We start from the raw sequence: 13599 nt of genomic DNA on the forward strand, positions 1-13599 counted from the left end.
CGTTTATTTTTGCTTTTTTAACATTGACGGCGTGCGTCCTCGTTAAAACCATCCAGCTCACTAGCCGCCAAAATGCCACTTTGTGACCCGCCATTTCTAGGCAAATTGCTCATTTTTGTTTTTGGCGACATGGCATTAAAAAAACAAAACGTTTCAATCTCATTGTGTTTTAACTATTTATTTTTGCTTTTTTAATGCCGACGGTGTGTCCTAATTAAAACCAATGCCACTTTGTGATCCACCATTTATAGGCAAATGCTGGCTCTTCAGGCCAACATAGCCATCATTTTCGTGTTGAGGTGGCGGGGGGTGTTCTCAGCACCTGCTGAAAGTAGTTACTTTTAAAATTGAGTAATTAGTAAAGTAATTGGATTACTTTTTCAAAGTAACTGTGGCAACAATGTTGGTGAGTATCTGACTCTTGTACTTCTGAGCAGTATTTCGGAGTATTTCTGAGTGTGATCATGCCCAGCAATACACGTAAGAGTGTTTAGGGAGAGAAGAGGAGGAGAGGAGGAGCCACAGGAATCTTCATCCAATGATGAAACATCTTATCAGGTGAGAAAATAGTTTGCATGTTCCAGTTATGACTTCAACTGCTTCATCACTAACTACTACTTTTTCAGGCCACAGCAACAGATGCTGGTGAAACATCACCTGTTGCCAATCTGGCCACCAGCCCCACCGGTGATTCACCACTTTCCCCAACCAGCGCCCGATCACGCCATGCGTAAGTGTAACTTTGTTGATTAAGTAATTTTCTAATGAGATTCGTATCATTCAAGATTTGTCACTTGTAAATTGTTCTGAGTCTTTTTTTTTTTTTTACTGGTTTTTATATTACAACCCCTGGCAAAAATTATGGAATCACTGGCCTCGGAGGATGTTCATTCACTTGTTTAATTTTGTAGAAAAAAAGCAGATCACAGACATGACACAAAACTGTCATTTCAAATGGCAACTTTCTGGCTTTAAGAAACACTATAAGAAATCAGGAAAAAAAAATTGTGGCAGTCAGTAACGGTTACTTTTTTAGAGCAAGCAGAGGGAAAAAAAATATGGACTCACTCAATTCTGAGGAAAAAATTATGGAATCATGAAAAACAAAAGAACGCTCCAACACATCACTAGTATTTTGTTGCACCACCTCTGGCTTTTATAACAGCTTGCAGTCTCTGAGGCATGGACTTAATGAGTGACAAACAGTACTCTTCATCAATCTGGCTCCAACTTTCTCTGATTGCTGTTGCCAGATCAGCCTTGCAGGTTGGAGCCTCGTCATGGACCATTTTCTTCAACTTCCACCAAAGATTTTCAATTGGATTAAGATTCGGACTATTTGCAGGCCATGGCATTGACCCTATGTGTCTTTTTGCAAGGAATGTTTTCACAGTTTTTGCTCTATGGCAAGATGCATTATCTTCTTGAAAAATGATTTCATCATCCCCAAACATCTTTTCAATTGATGGGATTAGAACAGTGTCCAAAATATCAATGTAAACTTGTGCATTTATTGATGATGTAATGACAGCCATCTCCCCAGTGCCTTTACCTGACATGCAGCCCCATATCATCAATGACTGTGGAAATTTACATGTTCTCTTAGAGGCAGTCATCTTTATAAATCTCATTGGAACGGCACCAAACAAAAGTTCCAGCATCATCACCTTGCCCAATGCAGATTCGAGATTCATCACTGAATATGACTTTCATCCAGTCATCCACAGTCCACGATTGCTTTTCCTTAGCCCATTGTAACCTTGTTTTTTTCTGTTTAGGTGTTAATGATGGCTTTCGTTTAGCTTTTCTGTATGTAAATCCCATTTCCTTTAGGCGGTTTCTTACAGTTCGGTCACAGACGTTGACTCCAGTTTCCTCCCATTCGTTCCTCATTTGTTTTGTTGTGCATTTTTGATTTTTGAGACATATTGCTTTAAGTTTTCTGTCTTGACGCTTTGATGTCTTCCTTGGTCTACCAGTATGTTTGCCTTTAAAACCTTCCCATGTTGTTTGTATTTGGTCCAGAGTTTTAGACACAGCTGATTGTGAACAACCAACATCTTTTGCAACATTGCGTGATGATTTACCCTCTTTTAAGAGTTTGATAATCTCTCCTTTGTTTCAATTGACATCTCTTGTGTTGGAGCCATGATTCATGTCAGTCCACTTGGTGCACAGTTCTCCAAGGTGTGATCACTCCTTTTTAGATGCGACTAACAGCAGATGTGATTTGATGCGTGTTAGTTTTGGGGATGAAAATTTACAGGGTGATTCCATAATTTATTCCTCGAATTGAGTGAGTCCATTTTTTCCTCTGCTTGGTCTAAAAAAGTAACCGTTACTGACTGCCACAATCTTTTTTTCTTGATTTCTTATAGTGTTTCTTAAAGCCAGAAAGTTGCCATTTGAAATGACTTTAGTTTTGTGTCATGTCTGATCTGCTTTTTTTCTACAAAATTAAACAACTGAATGAACATCCTCGAAGGCCGGTGATTCTATAATTTTTGCCAGGGGTTGTATTCCTTCCAATGTCTCATGAGTGAGTAAGAAAATTGTCTCCATGAATGAACCTGTTTTGCAATAACTGTCCAGAAAATGCCAGTAAAATGTTCATTTTGTAGTATAATTGTTAAATAAATTGTAAATATTTTCTGCTGTGGCTTATTTTGTATACAGAAGGAAACTCTTGGTTCAGCATATCATGATAATTCATGACTTTCAGGTCAGAGATTGATTAAATTAAGTCGAGAGATTAATTCCATTTGAGACTGATGAATTAAGTTTAAAATTATAGTACCTATGCTATATAAAATTAAAAAATGCGGTGGTGCCCCGGTTTTCCTGATTATAATAGTATTAAATCCTAATTATTATTTTGGTGACCCGTTACATGGGCCTAGTCCAGTCTAATTCAATTTGGGAGTTTAACTACTTATTCACTATAAATGCTACATGCCTCTGGCCCCCGTGGTGAGCTGATTCAGTACTAAATTTATTTTATATTAATTAATGTTTGGTGCTCCTCGCGGGAGGCATAAAGATTCAAACAAAAATTACATATTTATGGGTCCCCATTGAGAGGCCTGAATAGCTGTAAAGCAAAGTGTCTCAAATGAATAATAAATAACAAATAAATAATAAATGAAAAATGCTACATAGGGCTGAGATTTTTTTTTTTTTTTTTTCTGAGATTGGACTTATTCAAAATTTTTGGACTGAAATTTAACCCTCTATTGTCAGGTATATTTGAGCGATTTTGACTACTTTTGGTTATCTTCATAATTCAACTTCAAAAAAAACCTTTACTTTGCCTTTTTTTCCAGCACAACCTCACCTGTGTGATTTAATGCAAATATAAATTTTAAATTTCAATAATGTAGCAAAATCAAAATTATATGCAAGTATTTCCATTAGAATGCAGGAGTGCTTCAGGTGTTTTTAATACAGCAATTTACATGCAGTAACATGTCAAACAAATTATATTTGTACCACTCAGATAAACAATTCCTGTCCAAAGCAAGATTTCTGACTTGTATTGCCTTTGTCATTCCTGCTGCTATCCCCAATTGTGGCCAATCTGTACATGGAGCTAGTGGAGAAGAGAGCCTTGGAGTCATTCACAGGCATCGCTCCCAGTCACTGGTTCAGATATGTCGATGACACATGGGTTAAAATCAAGCAACAGGAAGTGGAGGCCTTTGCAGAGCACATAGCTCGGTGGACTCCAATATCAAGTTCACACATGAGGATGCCAGAAACAGCCACTTAGCCTTCTTGGACTGTGATGTTATGATTGAAGAGAACAGGCAGCTCCAGACAGGGGTTCACAGAAAACCCACTCACACTGACCAATATTTGCTCTTTGGCTCAAACCACCCCCTTGAACACAAGCTCGGGGTGATCAGGACTCTTCAACACACAGCCCTACAGATGCCCACAACTACAGAGGGAAGGGCCAAAGAACAACAACATGTCCGGAAAGTCCTCACAGTATGTGGTTATCCACAATGGTCCCTGGATAAAGTGTAAAAGTCTCAAAGAACAAAGAGACCAGACAGACAGGAGACAGAGCCAAGAAGAAGAGGTGTCTCTCCCTTATTTAGCAGGAGTAGGGGAAAAACTACAGAGGATCTTCAGACAGCACAAAATCCCAGTTTACTTTAAACCTGTTAACACCAACACCTTGAGACAGAAATTAGTTCACCCTAAGGGCAGGATCCCTAGTTACAAACAGCAATGTAGTGTATTATATCAGATGTAAGGAAAACTGTAACCAATCAATCAATCAATTTTTTTATATAGCGCCAAATCACAACAAACAGTTGCCCCAAGGCGCTTTATATTGTAAGGCAAGGCCATACAATAATTATGTAAAACCCCAACGGTCAAAACGACCCCCTGTGAGCAAGCACTTGGCTACAGTGGGAAGGAAAAACTCCCTTTTAACAGGAAGAAACCTCCAGCAGAACCAGGCTCAGGGAGGGGCAGTCTTCTGCTGGGACTGGTTGGGGCTGAGGGAGAGAACCAGGAAAAAGACATGCTGTGGAGGGGAGCAGAGATCGATCACTAATGATTAAATGCAGAGTGGTGCATACAGAGCAAAAAGAGAAAGAAACAGTGCATCATGGGAACCCCCCAGCAGTCTACGTCTATAGCAGCATAACTAAGGGATGGTTCAGGGTCACCTGATCCAGCCCTAACTATAAGCTTTAACAAAAAGGAAAGTTTTAAGCCTAATCTTAAAAGTAGAGAGGGTGTCTGTCTCCCTGATCTGAATTGGGAGCTGGTTCCACAGGAGAGGAGCCTGAAAGCTGAAGGCTCTGCCTCCCATTCTACTCTTACGTAACGAACACTACATAGGTGAGACTAAGCAGCTGTTACATAAAAGCCTATACCAGCACCGCAGAGAGGGTGCCGGTGGACCTCCGTCTGCAGTTCATCTCCACCTTAAAGAGACTAACCACACGTTTGGACAAGGAAGTTAAAATCTTAGCCAGAGAAAGGAAATGGTTTGAGAGAGGAGTGAAGGAGGCATTTTATGTAAAACAACTGAAACCCAGCCTTAACTGGGGAGGGGGTCTGAGACATGCTTTGTCCCCTGTTTACAATGGGGTACTCATGTCAAAACAGTTTCAGTCTTTTGTTCATGGTAATGAGTCATTCACGTCATCAGGAGAGTAGTCAGGGGAGCCGTCAGGAGAGGGTCCGTGTTATGTAAATGAGGCCGTTACACTCTAATTAGCGGGGGTTAGGGAAAGGACAGGAAGGAATGCCAAAGTGCTTTACAGTGAAAAAGATCCACTCCTCAAAAGGACCAGATACTCTGAGTCATGTTGAGAATAAATGTTTTTATATTTTTTGGAAATTGTTTGGTCAAGATTATATTTTTACATAAAAATTTAATAAATAGTTTCAGTTACATTTGTAAGAAGTAACTCTAAAGACAGAACCCAAGTATATAAAAAACAGATGTTTAGTAACGAAGATATTCAAGAAATAAATTGGTCTCCAAACGGACCCCCGAGGGACTTCTATGTAACTCCTGCTCATTATTATGCTCATGTGGTTTATTATAATTTTTAACCCATTTTTCCCCACTGGCAATAACTGTTGCCAAAGTATATCACTGTCATTTTTGACACAGTAAAAAATCTCAATGTACTAATGCAGCTTTATTATTATTTCTATCATTACTAGGTGACATTTGACCTAGTGACAAGCTGTGTGACTACTGGAAACAATCTGGACACAAACGGGTAAAGATATGGAACAGTAATAGTAAAAGGTAGACACAGTTTATGTCTGCATTCTTGGTGAAATTTATTGCTTACAAATTGTCTGAATACACCTGGCACTGCCACATCATCTCTCTTTCTGCATTTGCCACATGTGAACTTGTTACAATAAATGCAACGCTTAGTGGCATGGTTTTTCTTGCAGCAACACTTAACCTGGCACAATGACCTTTTCCCTGTGTCAGCTGTGGGTGGTTGCTGCTGACGTTTTTTCTTATCCACCTACTTGGCTACCATATGAGACTGTGCAATCTCCACCAAAACGTTCATCCATCTCTCTTTGACCCTAGTGCATGCCTGATAAAGCACATGTGCATTCAGTGCTGCAATGTCAGTCAGGTTGTAAAACACAGCGACTGGCCAACGCCATGTTCCTGAACGTACAGTGTACTTTCACACAACCCACAACCCTTATTTGGAGTAAGCGGTTGAAGATGAGTGAGTGGTGAGTGAAATAATAACAGGAAAACTTGACTGAAACATGGATGAGGAATGCCAGATAATAAACACTACACAAGAATATAATACACAGGAGATGACACTAGAAATATAAACCCAGATATCATAAATTAAGCACCAGAAGCGTGAACCACGACAGGAGCAGTGGTAATTTGAAGTCATGGTGTTTAAGTTGACTTTTTTAAATTACTTTGACAACATACTACATAAATTTTGTTGTGAATAAGCAACCTACAGCCAAGCTCTGTTTGGTCAGAAGCAGAAGAGAATTTTATTATTTGTCCAGACAGTTGAATTTCATTTTAGCAAGCCAGAAAATTATATTTCCAGAGGTATATTATCTCCTGTCTGATCTGGATACTGCATCCTGTTGGGAACTTCATGCTGCTTTTTGACAACCACGTTTCTCCTGAGTTGTATAATTGTTGCATGGCACGACTACTGTTTTTTTTTTTTTTGTGCTTGACCTGTGTTTGTTATTTGGATCACCCCTTTTGCTTTCCCCTCCAAAAAGACTGTTGCTCTATGGACTGCTCTCAAGTGTATTGACCTTGGCATTTGCTTTTGCTCTTGACCTTGATCCAGCCTGCCATTTTGTTTTGTTTGTGCTTTTGTTGACTGTTTTTTGGATCCTTTTTTATTTCCGGTGTGTTGTTTTGGCACAATAAACCTTTTTTTTTTTTTTTTTTTTGATGTTTTTTCACCATCAACCTGTTCCTGCTTTGGGGTCCCACTCACAACCCTACAGAAACATTTTAGTTTATATGTAATGTTTATATGTCACTTCTAAAATATCTGAGAAAAAGTATTGACTTTTTTCACAATATTCTAATTTGTGAGATGCGCTTTTATATATTAAAAAGCAGTTAGCTTCATACATTCGTGGACATCAAAGTAAATTAGTATTATTATTTACATTTATTTAACCAGGAAAGTCTCACTGAGATTAAAAATTTATTTTGCAAGGGAGTCCTGGCCAAGAGGCAGAAAAAATTAAAATTAAAATTAAATTCACACAATTAAAATAAAAAAGACAGTTACAATTTACAGTTACAAACAGTTACAATTAAAGAGGTCATCGCAAGTGCTCTCAGTCTGGACTTAAATGTGCTCAATGAAAATAAGTTCAGTTAATTTCCAGTCTTTTTTGCAACATGATCCATGTAGACAGAGCCAAGTAAACAAAAGCCCTTTTCCCCAGTTATTGTGCACAAATGATCATTTGAAGGCAAAGAATAAGAATCAACACTATCCTTAGCCTCAAACTGCTGGTGACTCTGGTACGGCACATTCCGATCTATGGCTGCATTCACATAAGAAAAGGTGGCCTAATGAGTTGTAAATTACCCCAGCGGAGCCATATGGCACCCTCTGGTAGAAAAAAAGAGTAGTGAGAAAAGGCTGATAGTGTTAATGTTCAAACTGACAGTGGTAATGTTTACCACTGTGTTACATCGCCTTTCCTTCTAACAACACTCAATAAGCGTTTGGGAACTGAGGACACTAATTGTTGAAGCTTTGTAGGTGGAATGCTTTCCCATTCTTGCTTGATGTACGACGTCAGTTGTTCAACAGTCCAAGGTGTCCATTGTAGTATTTGCGCTTCATAATATGCACACACATTTCAGTAGGTGACAGGTCTGGACTGCAGGCAGGCCAGTCTAGTACCCGCACTCTTTTACTACGAAGCCACGCTGTTGTAACACGTGCAGAATGTGGCTTGGCATGGTCTTGCTGAAATAAGCAGGGACCGTCCCTGAAATGACGTTGCTTGGATGGCAGCATGTGTTGCTCCAAACCTGGATGTACCTTTCAGCACTGATGGTGCCATTACAGATGTGTAAGTTGCCCATGCAATGGGCACTAATACAATAAAATACTGGACCTTTTTACGCTAATGTGGAGGACGCTTACACCTCCTCCCCCCTCCGACCGCTGGGACGCTCTGATCACAATCTCTTCTATCTGCTCCCCCAATACACACCCAGGGTTAGAAGAGAACCAATACACAAAAGGTCAGTGAAACTCTGGACTGAAGAGGCCACTGAGAGGCTGAGGGACTGCTTCAGAACCACAGACTGGAGCATGTTTCAAAACTCTTATGGTGAAGACATCAACGGCCTGACCCAGTGTGTCACTGACTACATGAACTTCTGTGTGGAGAGCACTGTGTCCACCCGGAGTGTACGGTGCTTCCCAACAACCACCCCTGGGTGACCCCCAAGCTGAAGGCCCCGATGAACCAGAAGAAGAGGGCTTTCAACCCACCTGGAGACTGGCGGGAGCGCTGTGAGAGTCATGTTCTTTGATTTCTCCAGCGCTTGCAACACTATCAGACCAGCACTGCTGCGGGGGAAACTGGAGGACGCAGGTGTGGATGGACATCTCACCGCCTGGGACCATCGACTACCTCACTGACCACCCGCAGTACGTGCGGCTGCATGGCTGTCAGTCTGAGGTGGTAAGGTGCAGCACCAGGGCCCCCTAGGGCACCGTTCTCTCGCCTTTCCTCTTCACCCTCTACACCTCGGACTTCACCTACAACACAGACAGCTGCCACCTCCAGCAGTTCTCTGATGACTCCGTCATTGTGCGTTGTGTGTCTGAGGGGAACAAGCTGGAGTACCGGTCACAGACTTCATCTACTGGTGTGAGCGCAACCACTTGTGTCTCAACACCAGTAAGACGAAGGAGATGGTGATCGACTTCAGGAGGAAACTATCACCTCACCCACTGGTGAACATCCAGGGGGAGGACATAAAGACTGTGGATAGTCTCAAATACCTGGGTGTTCACCTCAACAGCAAACTGGACTGGACTCACAACACCGACGCCCTGTACAAAAAAGGTCAGAGTCGCCTCCACCTCCTGAGGAGACTGAGATCCTTTGGACGTGAGCAGGCGTCTGCTTAAGACCTTCTACGACTCTGTTGTAGCCGCAGCTCTCCTCTGTGCTGTCGTCTGTTGGGCCCCGGGCAGCACAGAGCGGGAGAGAAAGAGACTGAACAAGCTGGTCAGGAAGTCCAGCTCTGTCCTGGGCTGTCCTCTGGACTCTCTGGAGGAGGTGGCTGAGAGGAGGGTGTTAGCCAAGTTCAAATCCATCATGAACAACTCCTCTCACCCTCTGCACCGGACTGTAGTAGAGCTGACCAGCTCGTTCAGTGACAAACTGAGGCACCCTCAGTGCAAGAAGGAACAATACCACAGGTCGTTTCTCCCTGCTGCTGTCAGACTGTACAATAACACTGTGAAATAACCACATGCAATAATATGTCCACAAATCACGTGCAGTAGTATTAATATGTCCACATATCATGTGCAATAACAACTCGTTTACAAATCCCAGCACTAATGTCACCTTACCACACCTAAACTCCATTTCACATATTGGAAAGAAGATGCTCCTATCTCCTATCTCCTTTTCAATCCCAATCATGTTTATATATATATATATATATATATATATATATATATATATATATATATATATATATATATATATACTGTTACAAGTATTATTATTATTGCTTATCTTGCACACGCTGTTTGATGAACATTTTCCTCTACTTGCACCCACCCTGTGTGTTTTCTTAAGAGCTGACGTAACATGTGAATTTCTCCTCTGTGAGATCAATAAAGGTTATCTTAAAAACAATTTGAAATGTGGACTCATCAGACCACAGCACGCTTTTCCACTTTGCATCTGTCTACTTCAAATGAGGTCGGACCCAGAGAAGGCGGTGGCGTTTCTGGATGTTGTGATTGCATTGCTTTAGCTTTGAATTGCACTTGTAGATGTAGCGACGAACTGTGTTAACTGCCAATGGTTTTCTGAAGTGTTCCTGAGCCCATGCAGTAAGATCTTTTACACAATGATGTCAGTTTTTAATGCAGTGCCACCTGAGGGATCGAAACACGGGCATTCAATGTTGGTTTTTGGCCTTGCCACTTACATTTATAAAGTTCTCCAGATTCTCTGAATATTCTGATTATATTATGGACTGTAGATGCCAGAATCCCTAAATTCCATGCAATTGAACACTGAGAAACATTGTTCTTAAACCCAATCATGACACTCACCTGTTTCCAATTCGATGTTCTTTGAGCATTTATCAACTTTCCAAGTCTTTTGTTGCTCCGTCCCAACTTTTTAGAAACGTGTTGCAGGCATCCATTTCAAAATGAGCAAATGTTTGCACAAAACAAGTTTATCAGTTTGAACATTAAATATTTTGTCTTTGTGGTGTATTCAACTGAATGTAGGTTGAAGAGGATTTGCAAATCATTGTATTCTGTTTTTATTTACATTTTACACATTTTGTGGTGTATTCAATTGAATGTAGGTTGAAGAGGACTTGCAAATCATTGTATTCTGTTTATATTTACATTTTACACATTTTGTGGTGTATTCAATTGAATGTAGGTTGAAGAGGACTTGCAAATCATTGTATTCTGTTTTTATTTACATTTTACACGATGTCCCAACTTCATTGAAATTGGGGTTGTATTATAGTGGATGTTTGAAATTAAGACAGAGAAATATAAAGACATGGTACCAGAATCTGTCTTTTAATATGTTCATCAAAACACATACATAATAGCTATACACAGTGATACATGCATGTCCATATCTATATACATAAAGGGCTACGTCTGTCTGTCTGTCTGTCTGTCTGTCTGTCCGGGGTAAACTCCCAAACTATAATATGTAGCCCTAAAAACTATATATGTTCTGAATCATGACATGGGGAACAACTGGTACCATTTTTAAATTACCCCCAAAATAGCCATTTATGTAAGACCATACAGTGTTGACCATACATGTGCTTTTCATGCTGCCACTTCTGTCTGTCCGGGATAAACTCCCAAACTATAATATGTAGCCCTAAAAACTATATATATTCTGAATCCTCATGACATGGGGAACAAACTGGTACCATTTTTTTTAAAAGTGAATTGAAATTACCCCCAAAATAGCCGGCTGTGGGTATGACCAGGCAGATTCAAATTTCCAGCCCTGTATATGTGTTGGTCATCTCTGTTTTATTTAATGCCTTTCTACAGCACACTCAGCACAGCACAGCCACAGCACACTCAGCAAAACAACAACATGCTTAGGCTGAGGCTGTGGGTATGACCAGGCAGATTCAAATTTCCAGCCCTGTATATGTGTTGGTCATCTCTGTTTTATTAATGCCTTTCTACAGCACACTCAGCACAGCACAGCCACAGCACACTCAGCAAAACAACAACATGCTTAGGCTGAGGCTGTGGGTATGACCAGGCAGATTCAAATTTCCAGCCCTGTATATGTGTTGGGCATCTCTGTTTTTTAATCCCTTCCTTCAGCTAGTTTATGTTCTCAACTGTTAAGCACCTGACTGTCCTGTACAACCTAGTTTGCCTTCCTGCCTGAACACATTCATTTTATGTTTGTAAAATTGCATTGTAAAAACAGTGAAATACACCACTACCTCAATTTTGATTCATTGATATTTACATTTACTGTTACCTACCTTTTGTGTGTAATTTTGTTATAAATTTGATTGCAAAACAAGTCTGCATGAAGGACTTCAAATGTGTTTGTCTTTTAACCAAGTATTTCCACTTAGTTTGGGGAGTCCACCTCTTATAGTTCTGCTGGCCAAACTTTAACCCATTAACTAATATATTTATGACATCAGCATTACAAAAACAAATGTTGGGCAATTGTTTTGATTAAAATGATTGGCATTTGGCTTATGTAACTGATATGTAAGTAACTAGCTGGGGTACCCGGGTACCCAGCTAGTTACTTACATATTGGTTATGTCAGGCATGGTGGCGGCATGGCTCATAACAGGCGGACACAAATGCAAGTTCTCACCAGGGATGGAGAAAGTACAAGGTTTAATCGTCAAAGCAAGCAGGGAGTCGGTACACAGGTAATCCAGCAGTGAGGCAACGATAACAGACAGGCGAAAGGCTAAGGCGTGGTTCAACAGACAGGCACAGGTCAAAATATACAGCGAGGATGCAATCAGAGACAAAGGCAAACTCAAGGTCGAGGACAAAGCAAGGTCAAAAATCCGGCAGGCAAAAACAAGGCAAAGGAGTACTTGAAACTTATGGCTGGAGAGTGACATGAAATCAACAATCTGGCAGTGAGTAGTGAGACTGTGAGGGCTTAAACAACTGGTGGTGTAATTAGAGGAGAAATGAGAAGCAGGTGTGCAGAATGTGTTGGAAGGGGGTGTGACTGGGAAAGACAAAAGTAAGTGCAAGAGAGGGCAGTGAGGCAAAAGCAAAGTGAACTAGGGCAAGATAACTAAGTGGCTGAAAAACCAATGGTGCAAAGCAAGTAAAGTAAGTGGCAAAAAACTAACAGTGAACGTGACTTGTTCCAGACAAGCAATAATGCGTGAGCAAAACAAAAGGGGAAACCAAACTAGGAAATAACGTGACTAATCCAAATAGCAGGAAACATGAAGATATATGATTATAATAGAAACTAGAACAGGGGCTGATACAGATTATAAACTGAGCAGAAAATAACTGACATGAAACAAAACCAGTAACCACAAAATACAACACAAAATAGATGATAAACCAAGAATAAACAAACACAGTGACTACAGAATGATGCAATAAATAAAAGATAACTGATAAACAGAAAATGGAATAAATAACAAATGGAACATGATATGACAAGAAACACTGAAGGTGAATAATAACCAAAACCTGTGACTAAAGCATAATACAAGAAATGTGATAACCAGAACTAGACTTATAGGACCAGGAGTGAACAACCAATAACCAACTATAGAATAAAAGAAATCCAAAGAAAGAATCCGTGATGAAAGTGTAACATAAAGAAAAGCAATGAATAACTGAATGACTGCAAACAAAATAAGGTAACGAAAGAAACGAGTGACTAAATAGTAAACAAAGCAATAAACAGAATCAAACAGACTAACATGGTAAAGTATAAACTAATGAAAGGTAAAACCAGAGACTCAAAGAGGAAACAAGGCAATGAATGAAAATCTAGCCCCTGAGCCGGGACTGGGCATGACAGGTTACTGATACACAGGATTAGTTTTTGTCATGCTCACGAAAACCTCTGTACTGTCCATTGGGATCTGGGTAGTGTTTGTGGATCTCCTCTACCACACAGCATGGAATCACTTTTCAGACGTGCCGACCCAGTCTCATATGCATCCAAAACGTGAATTGCCAGTATGCAGACAAGCGCAGTGCCCTAGAAAAAAATGATCATATTAGACACGCTGATGGACACCCCAAAAATAAGAACTATGGATACATACTCGTTAGAGAGCGGTTCCCACAGCATGTCACCACGTAT

The sequence above is a fragment of the Thalassophryne amazonica genome, chromosome 11 (assembly GCF_902500255.1).
Source record: "Thalassophryne amazonica chromosome 11, fThaAma1.1, whole genome shotgun sequence".
NCBI classification, from domain to species: Eukaryota; Metazoa; Chordata; class Actinopteri; order Batrachoidiformes; family Batrachoididae; genus Thalassophryne; species Thalassophryne amazonica.